The sequence below is a fragment of the Eurosta solidaginis genome, chromosome 2 (genome assembly GCF_040869045.1).
Source record: "Eurosta solidaginis isolate ZX-2024a chromosome 2, ASM4086904v1, whole genome shotgun sequence".
NCBI classification, from domain to species: domain Eukaryota; kingdom Metazoa; phylum Arthropoda; class Insecta; order Diptera; family Tephritidae; genus Eurosta; species Eurosta solidaginis.
Genome location: NC_090320.1, coordinates 186,525,550 through 186,544,939, shown reverse-complemented (window position 1 = coordinate 186,544,939; position 19,390 = coordinate 186,525,550).

Sequence of the window (19,390 nt, the reverse complement as noted above, 5' to 3'; positions counted from 1 at the left end):
GATATGAGATGAGCGCCCAAGAACCTACATACCAAATTTCATCAAGATACCTCAAAACTTACTCAATTTATCGCTTTTACAGACGGATGGACAGACGGACGGACGGACATTGTTAAATGAATTTCTTTTTTCACCCAGATCATTTTGATATATAGAAGTCTATATCTATCTCGATTAGCTTATGCCGTTACGGATTACCGTTATGCGAACAAAGTTAATATACTCTGTGAGCTCTGCTCAACTGAGTATAAAAACTACCAGCGAACTACCTGCCTATATTTTTTTGGGAATATTATACTTACTATTTATCATCAATTATGCAAAACATAGTATTGAGCGGCATCAAATTGTGAGCTCCAATTTTGTCAAAACTATTACAAAAGCTTGAAGCCTTATTTAACTTTTATCGTTCTTTAGGGATGTCCGCCGGGACCAATGTATAAATATAAGTGTATATTTATTTAAAACTTGGTCATTTCACATATGTGATCAACCAACCGCAAATAATAAAGTTAAGCGGCCACAAATGAATGCTTCAGGGAAAAATTTCACAAACACAGAAATAAATTTGAATACTTAAGTAAATGTATGTACAAACGTAAATGATTATATTTTAACTTTAGTTGTGTAGGTACATGGCATTCCAGTCGATTTGACAAAATTTCCCTGAGGTATACTTCGTCGACGAACGCGTACTACACGCAAACACACAGTCCACAATGAAGCAACCCAAATCAATAATGAATGAATAACAAATGTCGAACTGTTGTAACTACCAAATGTTTTCGAAGCGTAACGGTATATTTCTGCACACTAATGATGCGTAGAACCTAGCAACGTGAGTCCTAAAACCGGATCGTTGAAAAGCTTACTTCTACAGATGGCTGTAAAGGGTGTTGATGTACAACTATCAAGTGTTACTATAAGTTTTTTATTTTTTCTCCACGTTACGTGTATCTGCAATATTTTGTTGTTGTTTTGTTTGTTTGAGATCATATAAGCGTGGTGACCTTAACGCTCGATATGGTAAAATGATTTCGTTTTCATGAAAAAGCCAAAGAATCATACAAATCCTTGGCATAACCAGAACAGAAAGAGGCAAAGAAACCTTCGTAAAAAGTATTTAAAAATTACTTATGAATAGGCAAAAAATGATTAGATAAAAACCAAATAATCTTGGAGGAGAAAAAAATTCTTTGTATGGAGGTAGTGCTTTCGCCTACCATACCGAGAACAATAAAATATTTTTTAAAAATGTTTCTAAACGTGGTCCTCCTTCGGTGTTTCTGCTGTGAAAAGCTTCTCAGAAAAAATGCATCTGCGTTGTTGTAGGGATAAAGATACTTTCCGAATGTTTGGAGAGAGTTATCGTTATTGGTGGTCCTTTCTCGGATATATGTACATATGACCGGTACGTTCTGGTAACAAGCAACCCTTAGATGCTAGTCTGATCATCTTGGGAGCGATTTAATTTGATCACATTGAACCTAATAGGCCATATCTCTCCACCCCTGGCCTCCATGATGAGCTTGGAATCACTAGGGCCTCACCTGCTAAATATGTATGTGTTACTATCAGGACTCACCTCGGTTAGGTGAGGTTAACAGTTGGGTTATCTGTGAAGCTACAAAGCTTTGTAATGTAATCCTTTTAAACCCAATCAGCCTGCTTCACAGGTGCCGTTAGAAGGTGATATATTATTTACTACTTGACTGGCGCTTAACCGTTTAAACTGTTTCGGCCTATAAAAAATTCGCCTTGTATCTTCTTCGCTCTCATAGCTGTCTACAAACGCAAAACCCACCTACCGTGACCGCTATCTTCCATTGCTTCCATAGCACGCTACAAATTTGTGGTGAAGCTCGGTCTAAATCACCTCGGATGTATATGACGTCAATCTGTTAATATAATGAGCAAAGAAGTCGAAATACTGCAGATATGCATATATGCTCTTTTTCAACCGCGTGATTTTATATATTAACTACTAAGCGTTTATCTAGATGATAATCTCGTATGTTATTATTTAGAAGAGAGGTGAACAGCGCTAGACTAACTTCGAATGCAAACGCGATAATTTTGTGGTGCTATGCATATCCGAAAAGTAATTAACTGATTGATCTGCTGAATCTCAGTCGCTGCGCTCTCATGACATGAAGGTGAAAGCCGAATTGAATGCCGACGCTCTACGAAGCTGTTCTGGGCACCTCTGATCTAGAAATGTATTACAGTACAAACAGTCACAAAAAATAATTAGGCTGGCTAGAAGCTTAAGCCTTTACTGGGCTCCCGATCATGTAGTCGTCGACGAAATTTTATGGCAAGACTTTGGACATATAGAGTACTAGCAAGTACCGGGCTTATACTATGCACAAACGCACACCAAATGGCAATTTATACCATTTGGGCAATTTATTACGCAATTTATCATATAATAAATTGTAATAATAAATTGCCAATTTAAAAAAAATTGCGTAATAAAGTGTTTCAAACTGCAAATGCAACGCTGTAAAGTGTATTTATTGATTAGATTTAATCATCGGTTACGCATGGCTCACCTATATGGTTGGCTCATCTCATCATCTGCTGTTATTTTTTTCATTTCACTGAGATTGTCAAAAGAAGATGGCAAACTCAAAATGAAACAAAACATTGAAACAATTTTCTTACAACACACAAAAATTTCAAAGTTTTATTTTTTCATTCCATTCCATTCGCCTAATACCAACACGCACATTTTGACAATCTGAACAAAGGTATGTTGCTAATTTAGAGATAATCCAACCAGCTCTCAAATTACTATTGTGTAAGCTAAATTGAGTTATATGAACACCACTGAATTTAAATCGAAATCGCCTCAATTTATTTTTCTGTTTGAACATAGTATTACTTCGTTACGCCGCAAAAAGTAAATCTATTGAGTTGTTGCTATTTGGGTATAGTTTAAAAGCAGAGATACAAAAACATACGTCATGTATTTTTAAACGGTTTTATTTAGCTTGACTTGACAGGCAGGCCGCAAGGCCGCATTCACGGCCGTTGTGAACGAATTTTGTAATTGAAATTTAAGTAACTTCCCGATAAGCTACAAGCTTGAAACTTTGAATATAGTTCAAAACCCGATGGCAATGCAATAATAGGGAAAAAATCGCCGCTAGGTGGCGCAAGGATCGAGATATTCACAAAAATCGTATTTGTGGTCCGATTTGGCTCATTTTTTTTTTTTTTATTTTATAATAGATACAAGAATAGAAAGCGACCTATGATGTCCCATTTGGCTCATATTTCGAACAAATATTACATACAGTCCGGTAGAAGTGACATCAAAATATTTTGGAGTTGGAGGGGGAACAAGCATACGTGGCGCAGAGTCGTCGAGTAAAGTCTTTGGAAGTATTATGTATTGAAGACTTATCTTGTAACAAATTGTCAGGAAAGAGTCCTTGTAATAATGAGTCGCTAAATGAACTAAATAGAATCAGAAATAATAGGCAATTAAATAAAGACTAAAAACTTGAAAATAAAATAATTAAACAAAAAATTTTTAAGTTAAACGGTTTTATTGAAAACAATACTTACATGAAATAATAATAATAGTAAAAGCTAGAAAATAATTAGGTAGGTCCTAGGTACTAGTTATCACACTCCTCATCTCTCTAGGGCATTGATCAGACAATTAAATAAAAGCGTTGGGCGCGTGAAATTTCTAAAAATGTGAAGCGTAGCATAATCTGATTAAGGTTCAGTTGGTCTTACTTATGAATATCAATAGAAATTTGGCGCGTTCAACGCTTTTATTTAATTGTCTGATCAATGCCCTAGATAGATGAGGAGCGTGATAACTAGTACCTAGGACCTACCTAATTATTTTCTAGCTTTTAGTATTTTATTACTTAATTTAGGTATTGTTTTCAATAAAACCGTTTAACTTAAAAATACCCTCTGTTGTATGAAATGCAAACACTTTTAAATTCGTTCTCAGAATTTATCTCAGCTCAAAATGTATTGAATTTATACCGGGATGAAACAAATTTTGAAATAGGGCTTTCTTCAATCAAATTTTGCGGTAGGGCATTTTTGAGCCAAATTCTCAGGTAGGACGTTTTTGAAAAGAATTTTGAATAGGGTGTTATTCCACTCAGCAGTCGAAATTGGATAATAGAACGTAAAAAATTAATCGAAATCGCCTCAATTTATTTTTCTGTTTGAACATAGTATTACTTCGTTACGCCGCAAAAAGTAAATCTATTGAGTTGTTGCTATTTGGGTATAGTTTAAAAGAAGAGATACAAAAACATACGTCATGTATTTTTAAACGGTTTTATTTAGCTTGACTTGACAGGCAGGCCGCAAGGCCGCATTCACGGCCGTTGTGAACGAATTTTGTAATTGAAATTTAAGTAACTTCCCGATAAGCTACAAGCTTGAAACTTTGAATATAGTTCAAAACCCGATGGCAATGCAATAATAGGGAAAAAATCGCCGCTAGGTGGCGCAAGGATCGAGATATTCACAAAAATCGTATTTGTGGTCCGATTTGGCTCATTTTTATTTTTTTTTATTTTATAATAGATACAAGAATAGAAAGCGACCTATGATGTTCCATTTGGCTCATATTTCGAACAAATATTACATACAGTCCGGTAGAAGTGACATCAAAATATTTTGGAGTTGGAGGGGGAACAAGCATACGTGGCGCAGAGTCGTCGAGTAAAGTTTTTGGAAGTATTATGTATTGAAGACTTATCTTGTAACAAATTGTCAGGAAAGAGTCCTTGTAATAATGAGTCGCTAAATGAACTAAATAGAATCAGAAATAATAGGCAATTAAATAAAGACTAAAAACTTGAAAATAAAATAATTAAACAAAAAATTTTTAAGTTAAACGGTTTTATTGAAAACAATACTTACATGAAATAATAATAATAGTAAAAGCTAGAAAATAATTAGGTAGGTCCTAGGTACTAGTTATCACACTCCTCATCTCTCTAGGGCATTGATCAGACAATTAAATAAAAGCGTTGGGCGCGTGAAATTTCTAAAAATGTGAAGCGTAGCATAATCTGATTAAGGTTCAGTTGGTCTTACTTATGAATATCAATAGAAATTTGGCGCGTTCAACGCTTTTATTTAATTGTCTGATCAATGCCCTAGATAGATGAGGAGCGTGATAACTAGTACCTAGGACCTACCTAATTATTTTCTAGCTTTTAGTATTTTATTACTTAATTTAGGTATTGTTTTCAATAAAACCGTTTAACTTAAACATTTTTTTTTTTTTAATTTTTTTTTTCTGCTACGAAGGTAAATACCCTCTGTTGTATGAAATGCAAACACTTTTAAATTCGTTCTCAGAATTTATCTCAGCTCAAAATGTATTGAATTTATACCGGGATGAAACAAATTTTGAAATAGGGCTTTCTTCAATCAAATTTTGCGGTAGGGCATTTTTGAGCCAATTTCTCAGGTAGGACGTTTTTGAAAAGAATTTTGAGTAGGGTGTTATTCCACTCAGCAGTCGAAATTGGATAATAGAACGTAAAAAATTAATCGAAATCGCCTCAATTTATTTTTCTGTTTGAACATAGTATTACTTCGTTACGCCGCAAAAAGTAAATCTATTGAGTTGTTGCTATTTGGGTATAGTTTAAAAGAAGAGATACAAAAACATACGTCATGTATTTTTAAACGGTTTTATTTAGCTTGACTTGACAGGCAGGCCGCAAGGCCGCATTCACGGCCGTTGTGAACGAATTTTGTAATTGAAATTTAAGTAACTTCCCGATAAGCTACAAGCTTGAAACTTTGAATATAGTTCAAAACCCGATGGCAATGCAATAATAGGGAAAAAATCGCCGCTAGGTGGCGCAAGGATCGAGATATTCACAAAAATCGTATTTGTGGTTCGATTTGGCTCATTTTTATTTTTTTTTATTTTATAATAGATACAAGAATAGAAAGCGACCTATGATGTTCCATTTGGCTCATATTTCGAACAAATATTACATACAGTCCGGTAGAAGTGACATCAAAATATTTTGGAGTTGGAGGGGGAACAAGCATACGTGGCGCAGAGTCGTCGAGTAAAGTCTTTGGAAGTATTATGTATTGAAGACTTATCTTGTAACATAATAGGCAATTAAATAAAGACTAAAAACTTGAAAATAAAATAATTAAACAAAAAATTTTTAAGTTAAACGGTTTTATTGAAAACAATACTTACATGAAATAATAATAATAGTAAAAGCTAGAAAATAATTAGGTAGGTCCTAGGTACTAGTTATCACACTCCTCATCTCTCTAGGGCATTGATCAGACAATTAAATAAAAGCGTTGGGCGCGTGAAATTTCTAAAAATGTGAAGCGTAGCATAATCTGATTAAGGTTCAGTTGGTCTTACTTATGAATATCAATAGAAATTTGGCGCGTTCAACGCTTTTATTTAATTGTCTGATCAATGCCCTAGATAGATGAGGAGCGTGATAACTAGTACCTAGGACCTACCTAATTATTTTCTAGCTTTTAGTATTTTATTACTTAATTTAGGTATTGTTTTCAATAAAACCGTTTAACTTAAACATTTTTTTTTTTTAATTTTTTTTTTCTGCTACGAAGGTAAATACCCTCTGTTGTATGAAATGCAAACACTTTTAAATTCGTTCTCAGAATTTATCTCAGCTCAAAATGTATTGAATTTATACCGGGATGAAACAAATTTTGAAATAGGGCTTTCTTCAATCAAATTTTGCGGTAGGGCATTTTTGAGCCAAATTCTCAGGTAGGACGTTTTTGAAAAGAATTTTGAATAGGGTGTTATTCCACTCAGCAGTCGAAATTGGATAATAGAACGTAAAAAATTAATACATAAAATAAGTACAATTTTTTTCATTAATTAAAAACTTCCGGGAATATTACATTCTTTGTTTTATTATCATTTCCAGGAATGAGACAGCTTTGGTTCTGTGGGGAACCAGTTCTTGAAATAGCGACATAGAATTGACCATGAGAAAACACTAAACAATATCAAAGCAAATCATATTTTGATTTGCATATAATGTGTGTTTCTAATCAACTTTACTAGACACATAAGTACATATATCTTGCTTTGTACGGAATTGCCTGTTTTGATTTTCAGTAGTTGTAGCAAAACAATAACAAAGTAAACAAGTAATGAAGGCTAATTTCGGGTGTAACCGAAGATTACATACTCAGCTGAGAGCTTTGGATACAAAATAAGGGAAAATCACCATTTAGCAAAATTAGCCCAGGGTAACCCTGGAATGTGTTTGTATGACATATGTATCAAATGGAAGGTGTTAAAGAGTATTTTAAAAGGGAATAGGTGGACGCAATTTCAGGATATCGTAATAAAGGCGGACCAGGGGTGACTCTAGAATGTGTGTTGTACGATATGGGTACCAAAGGAAAGGTGTTAATGATTATTTAAAAGGTAGTGGGCCTTAGTTCTATAGGTGGACGCCTTTTCGAGATATCGCAATGAGGGTGGACCAGGGGTGACTCTAGAATGTGTTTGTACGATATGGGAATCAAATGAAAGGTGTTACTGAGCATTTTAAGAGGGAGTGGGCATTAGGTCTATAGGTGGACACCTTTTCGAGATATCGTCATTAGGGTGGGCCAGGGGTGACTCTAGAATGTTTGTACGATATGGGTATCAAACGAAAGGTGTGATTGAGCATTTTAGGAGGGAGTGGGCATTAGGGCTATAGGTGGACGCCTTTTCGAGATATCGCCATTAGGGTGGGCCAGGGGTGACTCTAGAATGTTTGTACGATATGGGTATCAAACGAAAGGTGTTACTGAGCATTTTAAGAGGGAGTGGGCATTAGGTCTATAGGTGGACGCCTTTTTGAGATATCGCCATTAGGGTGGGCCAGGGGTGACTCTAGAATGTTTGTACGATATGGGTAAAAAACGAAAGTGTTACTGAGCATTTTAAGAGGGAATGGGCGTTAGGTCTATAGGTGGACGCCTTTTCGAGATATCGCCATTAGGGTGGGCTAGGGGTGACTATAGAATGTGTTTGTACGATATGGATATCAAATTAAAGGTATTAATGAGGGCTTTAAAAGCGAGTGGCCCTTAGATGTGTATGTGAAGGCGTTTTCGCGATATCGACCAAATTGTGGACCAGGTGATCCAGAAAATCATCTGTCGGGTACTGCTAATTTATTTATATATGCAATACTACTAACAGTATTCCTGCCAAGATTCCAAACGCTGTTGATTTCGCCTTGTAGAACTTTTTCATTTTCTTCTACTTAATATGGTAGGTGTCACACCCATTTTACAAAGTTTTTTCCAAAGTTATATTTTGCGTCAATAAACCAATCCAATTACCATGTTTCATCCCTTTTTTCGTTTTTGGTATAGAATTATGGCATTTTTTTCATTTTTCGTAATTTTCGATATCGATAAAGTGGGCGTGGTTATGGTCGGATTTCGGTCCTTTTTTATGCCAAGATAAAGTGAGTTCAGATAAGTACGTGGACTAAGTTTAGTAAAGATATATCGGTTTTTGCTCAAGTTATTGTGTTAACGGCCGAGCGGAAGGCCAGACGGTGGACTGTGTATACAAACTGTGCGTGGCTTCCACCGATTTCGCCCCTTTTCACAGAAAACAGTTACCGTCATAGAATCTATGCCCCTACCAAATTTAAGAAGGATTGGTAAATTTTTGTTCGAATTATGGTATTAAAAGTATTCTAGACAAACTAAATGAAAATGGGCGGAGCCACGCCCATTTTTAAATTTTCTTTTATTTTTGTATTTTTTTGCATCATATCATTACTGGAGTTGAATTTTGACTTAATTTACTTATATACAGTAAAAATATTAAATTTTTTGTTAAAATTTGAATTAAAAAAAAACATTTTTTTAAAAAGTGGGCGTGTTCTTCATCCAATTTTGCTAATTTTTATTTAGCACATATATAGTACTAGTAGTAACGCCTGCCAAATTACAGCTTGCAAAACTTTTAAATTACCTTCTTGTAAAAGTGGGCGGTGCGACGCCCATTGTCCAAAATCTTGCTAATTTTCTATTTTGCGTCATAACATCAACCCATGTACCAAGTTTCATCGCTTTATCCGCCTTTGGCAATGAATTATCGCATTTATTCGGTTTTTCGAAATTTTCGATATCGAAAAAATGGGCGTGGTTATATCCGATATCGTTCATTTTAAATAGCGATCTGAGATGAGTACCCAGGAATCTACGTACCAAATTTCATCAAGATACCTCAAAATTTACTCAAGTTATCGTGTTAACGGACAGACGGACGGACGGACGGACATGGCTCAATCAAATTTTTTTTCGATACTGATGATTTTGATATATGGAAGTTTATATCTATCTCGATTCCTTTATACCTGTACAACCAACCGTTATCCAATCAAAGTTAATATACTCTGTGAGCTCTGCTCAACTGAGTATAAAAATAATAATAATAAATGATTAAAAATAAAGCGCTTTAGTTTGTGAAAACGGAAAAAATAAAAAGCGCAGGGTGCTTATTTGCGCCAATACTTTCTTAAAAAAAAAAAACAAAATCATAAAAATCGGTTTGGTATTTCTGGAGATTAGCCGTTCCAAACATTTCCCATATAAGCATTTTTATATAATTAGTATAGAGTATAGATAAGTAGGGTTCCTAACATTCAGTTCAACACATCCAGTTCAATGCGCCTAAAAGCATGCTTGAGGCACAAGTTTCCAATAAAAAAGAGAGCCATTATAAATACCCGGACCTGCATGAAGTACCCAAAAGTACAGGTTTTTCAAATGGTCTAAACCGCACTGACTTCATATACATTTTGTTGTGCGTAGAGGTCGTGTGTGTCATGAAATAAGTGACAAATTTATTTCCACTTAAATTATGCAAAGTCGACTTTTTCAATTCGGTTTTATTTATACGAATATTATTTTTCTATGTATGCGGCCTTCGAGGGCCCCAAATCGAAAGAAATTTGTGCAAACGGAAGCAAGTGGTTCAGAAGACTTTTGTGTGGGCGATTTGAATGACAATCAAATGGTTCCGATTGTAGAGAATACATAGCTTTTATCGTAATATCTGACTTTTGGCACTTGGATGGAGTTCTTATATTATGCAAATTATATGAAAACAGATGGAGAAGTGTTGGGTGGAAAATAAGACGAAATTACTTTTTGAATAACTTTTATTTATTCTTAACCAACGCTTCTCTATGGCTCAGCAGGTAATATATTGAAAGTGTTATTCAATATACACATACACCTACATATATATGTATGTACGTAACATTTCCATAGGGTGCGAATATGAAATTTGAATTTATTCACCCAAATATGTTTTACAGGGGGGTATTGATGGGTATTAAATTGAAGCCGATAGATTAAAGTATAAAGTGGGCTCTTGGAAATGATTATATCTATATGTGTAGAATTGAGAAGGAAAGTTTTTTGAATAAAACTTGTATCTGCATAATGTTGAAGCATTTATATTTATGACTGGCTTAAACTGTTTGATAGTGACCCTTCCACATCAATAAATAATAATAAAATAATTGACACCAACAGAAAATTTTAAAGATACGAGTACCATGGCGGAACTATACAAGGTGGCAGCACGGTGACAGCTGATTTATTAAACGGTTTTATTTAGGTTGACTTGACAGGCTAAACGGCCGTTGTGAACGAATTTTGTAATTAAAATAACTTAAAGTAACTTCCCGATAAGCTACAAGCTTGAAACTTGGAGTATAGTTCAGACTCCGACGACAATGCAATAATAAGAAAAAAATCGCCGCAAGGTAACGCAAGGATAGAGATATTCACAAAAATCGTATTTGTGGTCCGATTTGGTCCATATTTGGAACACATAATACATACAAGAATAGGGCCGACCTATGATATCCGATTTGGCTCATATTTGGAACAAATATTACATACAGTCCGGTAGAAGTGACATCAAAATATTTTGGAGTTGTTGGAGGAGGGACAAGCATACGTGGCGCAGAGTCGAGTAAAGTCTTTGGAAGGATTATGTATTGAGGACTTAGATTGTAACAAATTGTCAGGAAAGAGCCCTTGTAATAGTGAGTCACCAAATTAACTAAATAGAATGAGAAATAATAGGCAATTAAATAAAGACTAAAAACTTGAAAATAAAGTAATTAAAAAAAATATTTTTAGTTAAACGGTTTTATTACTTTGTTTTTTCTAAATCGATGGACTAATGTCTAAACCGTACTGCGCAGGAAGTTGATGTACCAAATCATATTAAAAAAGTATAAAATAATTAAAAAATAATTTTAAGTTTAACGGTTTTATTGAAAACAATATTTACATGAAATAATAATAATATATAAAGCTAGAAAAATAATTAAGTAGGTACTAGGTACTAGTTATCACACTCCTCATCTATCTAGGGCATTGATCAGACAATTAAATAAAATTTGAACGCGTCAAATTTCTATTGATAGTCATATATAAGAGCAACTGAACCTTAATCAGGTTATGCTACGCATCACATTTATAGAAATTTCATGCGCCCAACGCTTTTATTTAATTGTCTTATCAATGCCCTAGATAGATGAGGAGTGTGACAACTAGTACCTACCTAATTATTTTCTAGCTTTTACTATTATTATTATTTCATGTAAGTATTGTTTTCAATAAAACCGTTTAACTTAAAAATTTTTTTAAATTATGTTATACTTTTTTAATATGATTTGATACATCAACTTCCTGCGCAGTACGATTTTGACATTAGTCCATCGATTAAGAAAAACAAAGTACATGAAAGTTTAATTTATGTTTGTCACCGTGCTGCCACCGTGTTTGGTTCCGCCATGATGAGTAAAAGTAATTTTTTCAGAAATGTATCTTGACTGTATATTTTTTTCGATTTTTCGTTAAACGGCTGACTCTTTTTTTTATGTGTTATGCATACAAAAGTTCAAGCTACAAGGCTAACGAGATGTCCAAATGTTATTGACTTCGGAAATTAAATAGTAAACAGTTATTTTCGTCCTCGTTAGTGCTTTGTGAGCAACGTAAGCAATCTGAGTTCCAGATGCGGCAATCAAGGCCATTGGCGGAAGTCTTATCGGTATAAGGGCTGTACGAGATGTGTAGCGTTAGGTCTCATGAAATACGAGGGCACTTTTTTCGAATCAAGCGTATAGCTATAGATTAGGTCAGGTGTCATGAATCTACAGTCCTTTCTTTTTAATGAAGCGTATAACTATAGAAATGGTAAACTATTTATTAGTCCATTAACAGGTTAAGCGTTAAGGAAATTTCGTTTTCAAATGCGTAGTGGTTCGTAAATCTTTCGAAGAACCTTCCTCTCGAACACTCTGAATGCAGCCTCATAAGATGTTGTGGCGCCATTTAACAGGACGAGTTAAGTTAGGTTGAACTGGCCTGTTCATGAGGACCTCACATAGACTGAATGAGCCCGTAGTGTTACCAGAAGTTTATTTCAACGACCAAATTTAAAAACCTATCAAAAACCAGGACTTATGTTACAAAATAACTCCGTCCTCCTGTCAATTACTAGAAGGATTAAAGCCACTTGCTGCTTTAAGATCTGACAGCTGTCTCACTCCTCATAACTGGAATCTTAGCCTGAAAAGCGAAGGGCACGAGCACAAAACATGCTCGACCTTTTCCTCCTCCAACCCGCACTTCCTACATCTGCTATCACTGACCAAGCCTAATTTAAAGGCATGTGACGCCAAAAAGCAGTGTTGGGTCAAGAAGTTGAATCCACTTCGCACAAATATGCACTATAACTTATACCTCCTTAGAGACTTTTGATATTGTAGGTTGTGCAAGCCCAATATTGAAATAATTTTCACAACATTTTTGAAATCTACCTCCAGCAAGATTTCGGAGTTGCGCATAATTTTAATGGTCGGTCCCTCATTTCGTTTAACAAGGCGCAAGATGATTCCTTACTTAACCGAAAGCAACTCAGGAATTTTCAAAAAAAAATCTTTATTAAAAGTCATTCAATTGTGACTACATCTTTTTTTAATGTCCATTCTACTAATTTTAAAATATTGTACGAATTTTGGGAAATTCCTGATAATTATACACCTTCTGCTAAAGTTCGAATCGCTGAACTGTCGAATAAGTAACTCCAATGTTCAGTATTGCAAAATGGTGTATATATAGACTACTTTCAAGGTAGGACTTCACAATTTCACTTCAAAACTAATACCGTATTTAAATCAAACTGATTAGTTATTCCTCAGCTTGCGCGGCTTTTATACTCTCTGTTGCTTCGTTCGCATATTTCTCCTAAGGTCTAGACTTTTCACGATTATGGAACATTTGCGTGTTAAATCGCCAGCTTGCGCTGCTTTTATACTCTCTGTTGCCTCGTTCGCATATATCTCCTAAGGTCTAGACTTTTCACGAGCATGGAACAGTTGTATCGCATACTCGGTTATTTAGCTATATGCGTGTGTATGTGTGAGTAACAACTTCTGCTCATAGCTGATGACTACATTTCTGTATGTGAGATATCTCTTCACTTCGAGCTGATGGTTATGTGTGTGGAATAGTCTTCGTTGCCTTATACATAAGTGTGGCGGCTTGTTGTTTTTTTTGTTGTGATTATTTACTAACAGCATAGTGAAGTCGACATTTTCCACAATATATATAACATTTCGTCACATATTGGTTGGCAATATAAATTCTACTTCAGAAGAATTTAGTTTTAATTCGTATTGCCAAAAATATCATTTCAATTACAGTCCAACTAAGTCGAGTTGTAAGCCGCAATAGAAGCATTAATGACTATTTCTGCAAGTTATGTGAAAACTTACTTTCTGTTTACTAGGTGCTGGGTCTTTGATTTTTTCTCGATGAAAACATAACAATAAATGTCACATCTGATCTTCATGTGTGAAATATATATTTACATAGGTAACTATCAAAATTTTGTATATTAATTTTAAAGGCAGCTACCATTCCCAATACCATATACTTACTTTTAAAAGAATATGAATAGACATAAACGTATTCGAACTAATTAAATCTGAATGTACCTTTTTCGCTTTCGACCATAGTGGCGCCTGTGCACATATATCAATGTCATAACTAAGTTACTTCACATATTTAGAATTGCCATTGACGATATTAGTGCAACGGAGTGCACTAATTGCTACATTGAAAAGAGCTATGTGTCATACCATTTTATCCAATGGAACTGTTTGCTTTTCAATGTACTCAGCTATCATTTATGCCTGGCAGAAACATTCTAAAACAAAGCGCTTTCTAGGATTTGATATTCCCAGGCCAGTTCATTGGCTTAGCTAATTGGCTTCGTTTGTGTCCATTTTGTCAAAGATACCCAACAAAAAATTGTGAAATAGCGTTGCTTACTTTGCTTCAAAGTTGACCTAGTAAAGAGGTGCCCTCAAAAAATGCGATTTGCCTGGGATGACCCCGATTCGAGAGACAAAGGAGCATGAGACTGTAGCAAGTTTTGATCATTTTATAAATAAAAGCTGATAGCAGCAATGACAGTAACAATAAACTCAAGGTTGGTGCTAACATTATGACAACTAATACTATGGCATCGTGCGTTGCTATCTTTTATTCTTATGGCCAAGACACAATGAGGTTTTTCATATATTTGCGTTCAACACAATCTCATGCATGCTAGTAACAACGCCACAATCACGCAAGATGTTACGTTTGTAAATATGAAGACTTGGCAATTGCTGTTTATTTCGCCTTGCCAATTCACATACAAAATTTTTTATAAACGTCCTCTCAATACAACAAAAATACATGCTAACATACTTTGTGTCCTATTCATTTATTATATTGTAGTTGTTAACTGTGAAAATTTTTAGAAAAGTTACCAACGCGTGGGAAAAATAATTTTATTTGCAAAGTGTTAAAGCACCGTTAGCCAAAGCAAATATCAAACTCTTCTTCGTATGCTTTGCTTGCAATAAAAGTTGTAAATTGTCTATTTGTTCATGTCAGATGGCGCCAGTGTTGTTCTCCGTAAAAATACATGCAATCTACTCATAATGCATAAGATTGAGTTAAACTCAGTTTCGATATCGCTAACGTGGTGAAAGTTGTATTTAGTGACAACACCTTGTCATAGATAAACGAATATAGATAAAAAATTGGTCTTGAAAATCGAAATGGTTATATTTAGCAATTCGTTACATAGTAATGGAGAATGTAGCGAAAAAGTTACAGAATTGCAGTACCGGTAAAATACTATCTATTTTGACGAATATTAGCAACACTAAGGTATTCTATCATCTCTAACCCGTTGCTAAGCAGTCACTTGTATCTACATAAAAAAATCACTCATTATGTCTACACATATGTACATACAAGAAGCGGAGAGATATCCACAAAAACACATGCATATATCAGAGATGCTCACAAAAGTATGCAATCATCGGTCGAAGTATCACTCACATATACACGCACATATGAGAAGCTTTAAACGTGCATCTGTAGTTTATAGCTGGTAAACAAGTAGTAAATTCTAGAAGCAGAAATGCCTAGAAGTATGCCGACGAGGAAACCAAAGATATAAAAGCAGCACCAGCTGAGGCATGGGCAATCAGTTTGATTTCATCACGCTGTTGGTTGTCAAGTATTATTGTGAAGTACTTTCAAGTAGTCTAATAAAAACCATTTTTGCATTATTCAAATATTAGAGTTATTTATTCAACAGTTTAGATATACGAATGTTAGTAGAAGGTGTAAAATAAGCGGAGTTTCACTAAATTCGTTACAATTGGTGTCAGAAGAGGAACTGTTGAATAAATTCCGAAGATTTCGAGTACAACAAGGACATGGCAAAGTGGAGTGAATTGAAGATCCAGCAAATGAAGGAGGAGTTCGAGAGCCGTGTTTTGAATAAAACCGGCAATAAACTGAATTTCAGGCACGACAACGAGATGCAATGGAAGTTGAAGGAATTAACGTGGAAGAGTATGTTTTTCATATTGATAGCGACGAGATAATAACAAAAATTGAAGAGAAAAACGAAACATCGCAGACAGTTACGAGCACAGACTTGAACACGATTTTGGCTGCAATGTCTGCACAAACATAGACAGTAACATCCAAGAATGAAGCACAGGAGGCACGCATTTCAGAAATGTCGTCACAAATGTCATCTCAACTGGAAGAACAAAAGACAAGTATAGCTTCCCAACTGGAATCGCAGGAGAACCGTATAACAGCCAAGATTGAAGCACAGGAAACACAAATTGCATCACAGCTGGAAGAACAAAAGACATATATAGCAACTCAACTGAAATAACAAGATACACGCATAACAGTAGAACTTGAAGCACAAGAGGCGCGTATATCATCAAAACTCGAAGCGCGCATGGACGAAATAATAATGCAGTTTGAAGAAAAATTCGAGGCAGAGGTGGATGTTTTGAGAGGTCGTATACAGGAATTGCAACTTAATCGCCCGGCTGCTTCAGCGAGTAATACGAAGGTACAAAACTCCATCTTTTGACGGTTCTGTTCCTTTCCAGGTCTTTAAGCTACAGTTTGAGAAGACCGCAGCAGTGAACAACTCGAATGCTGAAGATAAAATTGCTGCACTGTTCGTGGCATTGAAAGGGCCTGCAGCTGAAATCTTGCAGACAATTCCAGAGTACGAACGGAACAACTATGAAACATTAATAAGCGCCCTAGAAAGACGATACGGAACCGAGCATAGGAGACAGATATACCAAATGGAGTTACTGAACCGCTTCCAAAGGGATGGTGAAACATGGCAAGAGTTTGCGTCGGATGATGAAAGGCTGGCGCATTTAGCGAATGCGGACGCACCCGTGGAATACCCCGAAAAGGTAAAAATCCAGAGCTTTATTAATGGTATACGGGATGTCAAAGCACGCCGTGTGGAAGTAGAAAGGCCAAAGTGGGTAGACGCAATTTTGGAAGCTTTAAAAAGAACGCAATAGAAGAATAATGATGCAATCAAATGTTTTAAGTGTGGAAAGCCAGGGCACATTACACGGCATTGCGGCACCGGTCCTGGTATTTCCAACTTGGCTGGTAGTAAACGTAAAGCTGGAGGAGATAAGCAAGAGCGAGTCAGATGTAAAGATCGAAAACTGGCCCAGCTATTGAATGCCCAGGAGCGTGCACTGACTGTAGACACGGTGGAGGGCGGTGTGAGGAATATTAGAAACACTAAGGCATACTATTATCTCTAAGCCGCTGCTAAGCAGTCACTTTTATCTACATAAACAAATCAATCAACATGTCTACACATATGTATGTACAAGAAGCGGAGAAATATGCACAAATACATGCATATATCCGAGATGCCCACAAAAGTATACAATCATCGGTCGAAGTATCACTCAAATATACACGTGCATATGAGATGCTATAAACGTGCATCTGTAGTTTATAGCTGGTAAGTTTATAGCTGATAAACAAGTAGTAAATTCTAGAAAGAGAAACGCCTAGAAGTATGCCGACGAGGAAACCGAAGAGTATAAAAGCAGCACCAGCTGAGGCATGGGCAATCAGTTTGATATAATCACGCTGTTGGTTGTGAAGAGTTATTGTGAAGTACTTTCAAGTAGTCTAATAAAAACCATCTTTGCATTACTGAATATTAGAGTTATTTATTCAAAACTTTAGCGATACGAACGTTAGTAGAAGCTATAAAATAAGCGGAGTTTCACTAAATTCGTTACACTATTTTATAGGAAATCTGTCCTGAATTCCTATGTAAACCTCATACTTTTCTTTTAGAAGCATCCGGAAAGCAAGGGATATCTCCTACGAAATGAATAGATTCATTTATAATGCCAGTCAACAATAATGGAAGCAGATGCTGTTTTTCAAATCGAACGTCACAAAGTTCCTAGCTCATAAAATAGGTTCAAAAATTTAATTGTCTAACATGGTTTTTGGATGGGTAATTATATACAGAATACATTTCGTCAAGTTCTCTTTCCCGCTACTGCAACCGTTTGAAACTTATTTAGCTTCCTACATAAAAGAGTCGTAGAGAAATGGAAGGTTTTTTAATTCCACCCCGGGCAAAGCAACATCAAAATTTTAGAAATAAGGTTTTTCAATTAGAAGAAAATTTTTCTAAGCGAGGTCGCCACTCAGCAGAGTTTGACAAGCGCTCCGAGTGTATTTCTGCCATGAAAAGCACTCAGTGAAAACTCATCTGTCTCGCAGATGCAGTTCAGATTCGGCATAAAACAAGTAGGTCCCGTCCCGCCAATTTGTAGGAAAAATTAAAAAAGGAACACGACGCAAATTGGGAGAAGCTCGGCCTAAAATCTCTTTGTTAATTTTGAAAAACTTATTAAAAGGACAGTGAATAGCGCGTTTCTGATTGGTAAATTTACATTTACATTTATTAGGTAGGAACCATTTCAGTGTCTGTGTTATGGTTACAATCTTATGGAGAACCTAGTGTACCTGTATCTGCCTGAAAGGATACTGTCGCACTGGTCCTCTTTATAACCATAGGATCTTGACAACCAACTACTCTTTTTACACCCCTGCGGATAATGCCGGACAGGTTTTCTTTGTTAACATGCGGGTACAGTCAAGGAGGTCACTTTTCTGCTTACCGATTTTATTATTTTTAAAAGTAAAAGAAGAATATTTTTGATTTTTAGTATTGTGTTGTTAGCATAGATTGGCAAAGTACACCAAACTTTTTTCCCCACAACCAATAAAAATTTTTACTGCACAATGGGTGTCTTTGATGGAGATGTCTTGCCTTGCATACACCGGCGTCATCCCAAAACGTAGACTCGTAGGTGCTTGCACCCTCCCCTATATTGCGGCGGAGCCACCTCGCGGTGACACCTGGTAACGCTACGGCGATGAATGCGAACGGCGACCCTTTTCTCCTCCTTCCTCAAGCTTTGTTCGATGATTGACAAGGACGTAAGCCCTATGACAATTCGATGGGTGCTGTATATGTTAAAGAGTAGAAAATTCCATTTGGAACTGGGAGGGACAACTGGATCAATTGCGGCCACAAGAAGATGCACACAAGGAGGTGTGCTCCCCCCATCCTGTGGACTCTGGCCATAGATGACCTCCTTCAGTTAATGAAGAACAAGGGATTTGACACACAGGGGTATGCATATGACCTAGTTATTTTCATCACAGGGATGCACGAAGAAACAATATCAGATCGCATGCAACAAGCCCTTCGCATCATAGAGAGGTGATGCGATACCAAAGGACTGCCTATTAATCCTAACAAAACTGTTCTAGTGCCTTTCACGCGTAGAAGGAAAGCATCCATCCCAGAATCATCCACACTGGATAGAACCTTCATGTGGAATGCTCATTCGGATACTATCGTAAAAAAAGCAACAAGAGC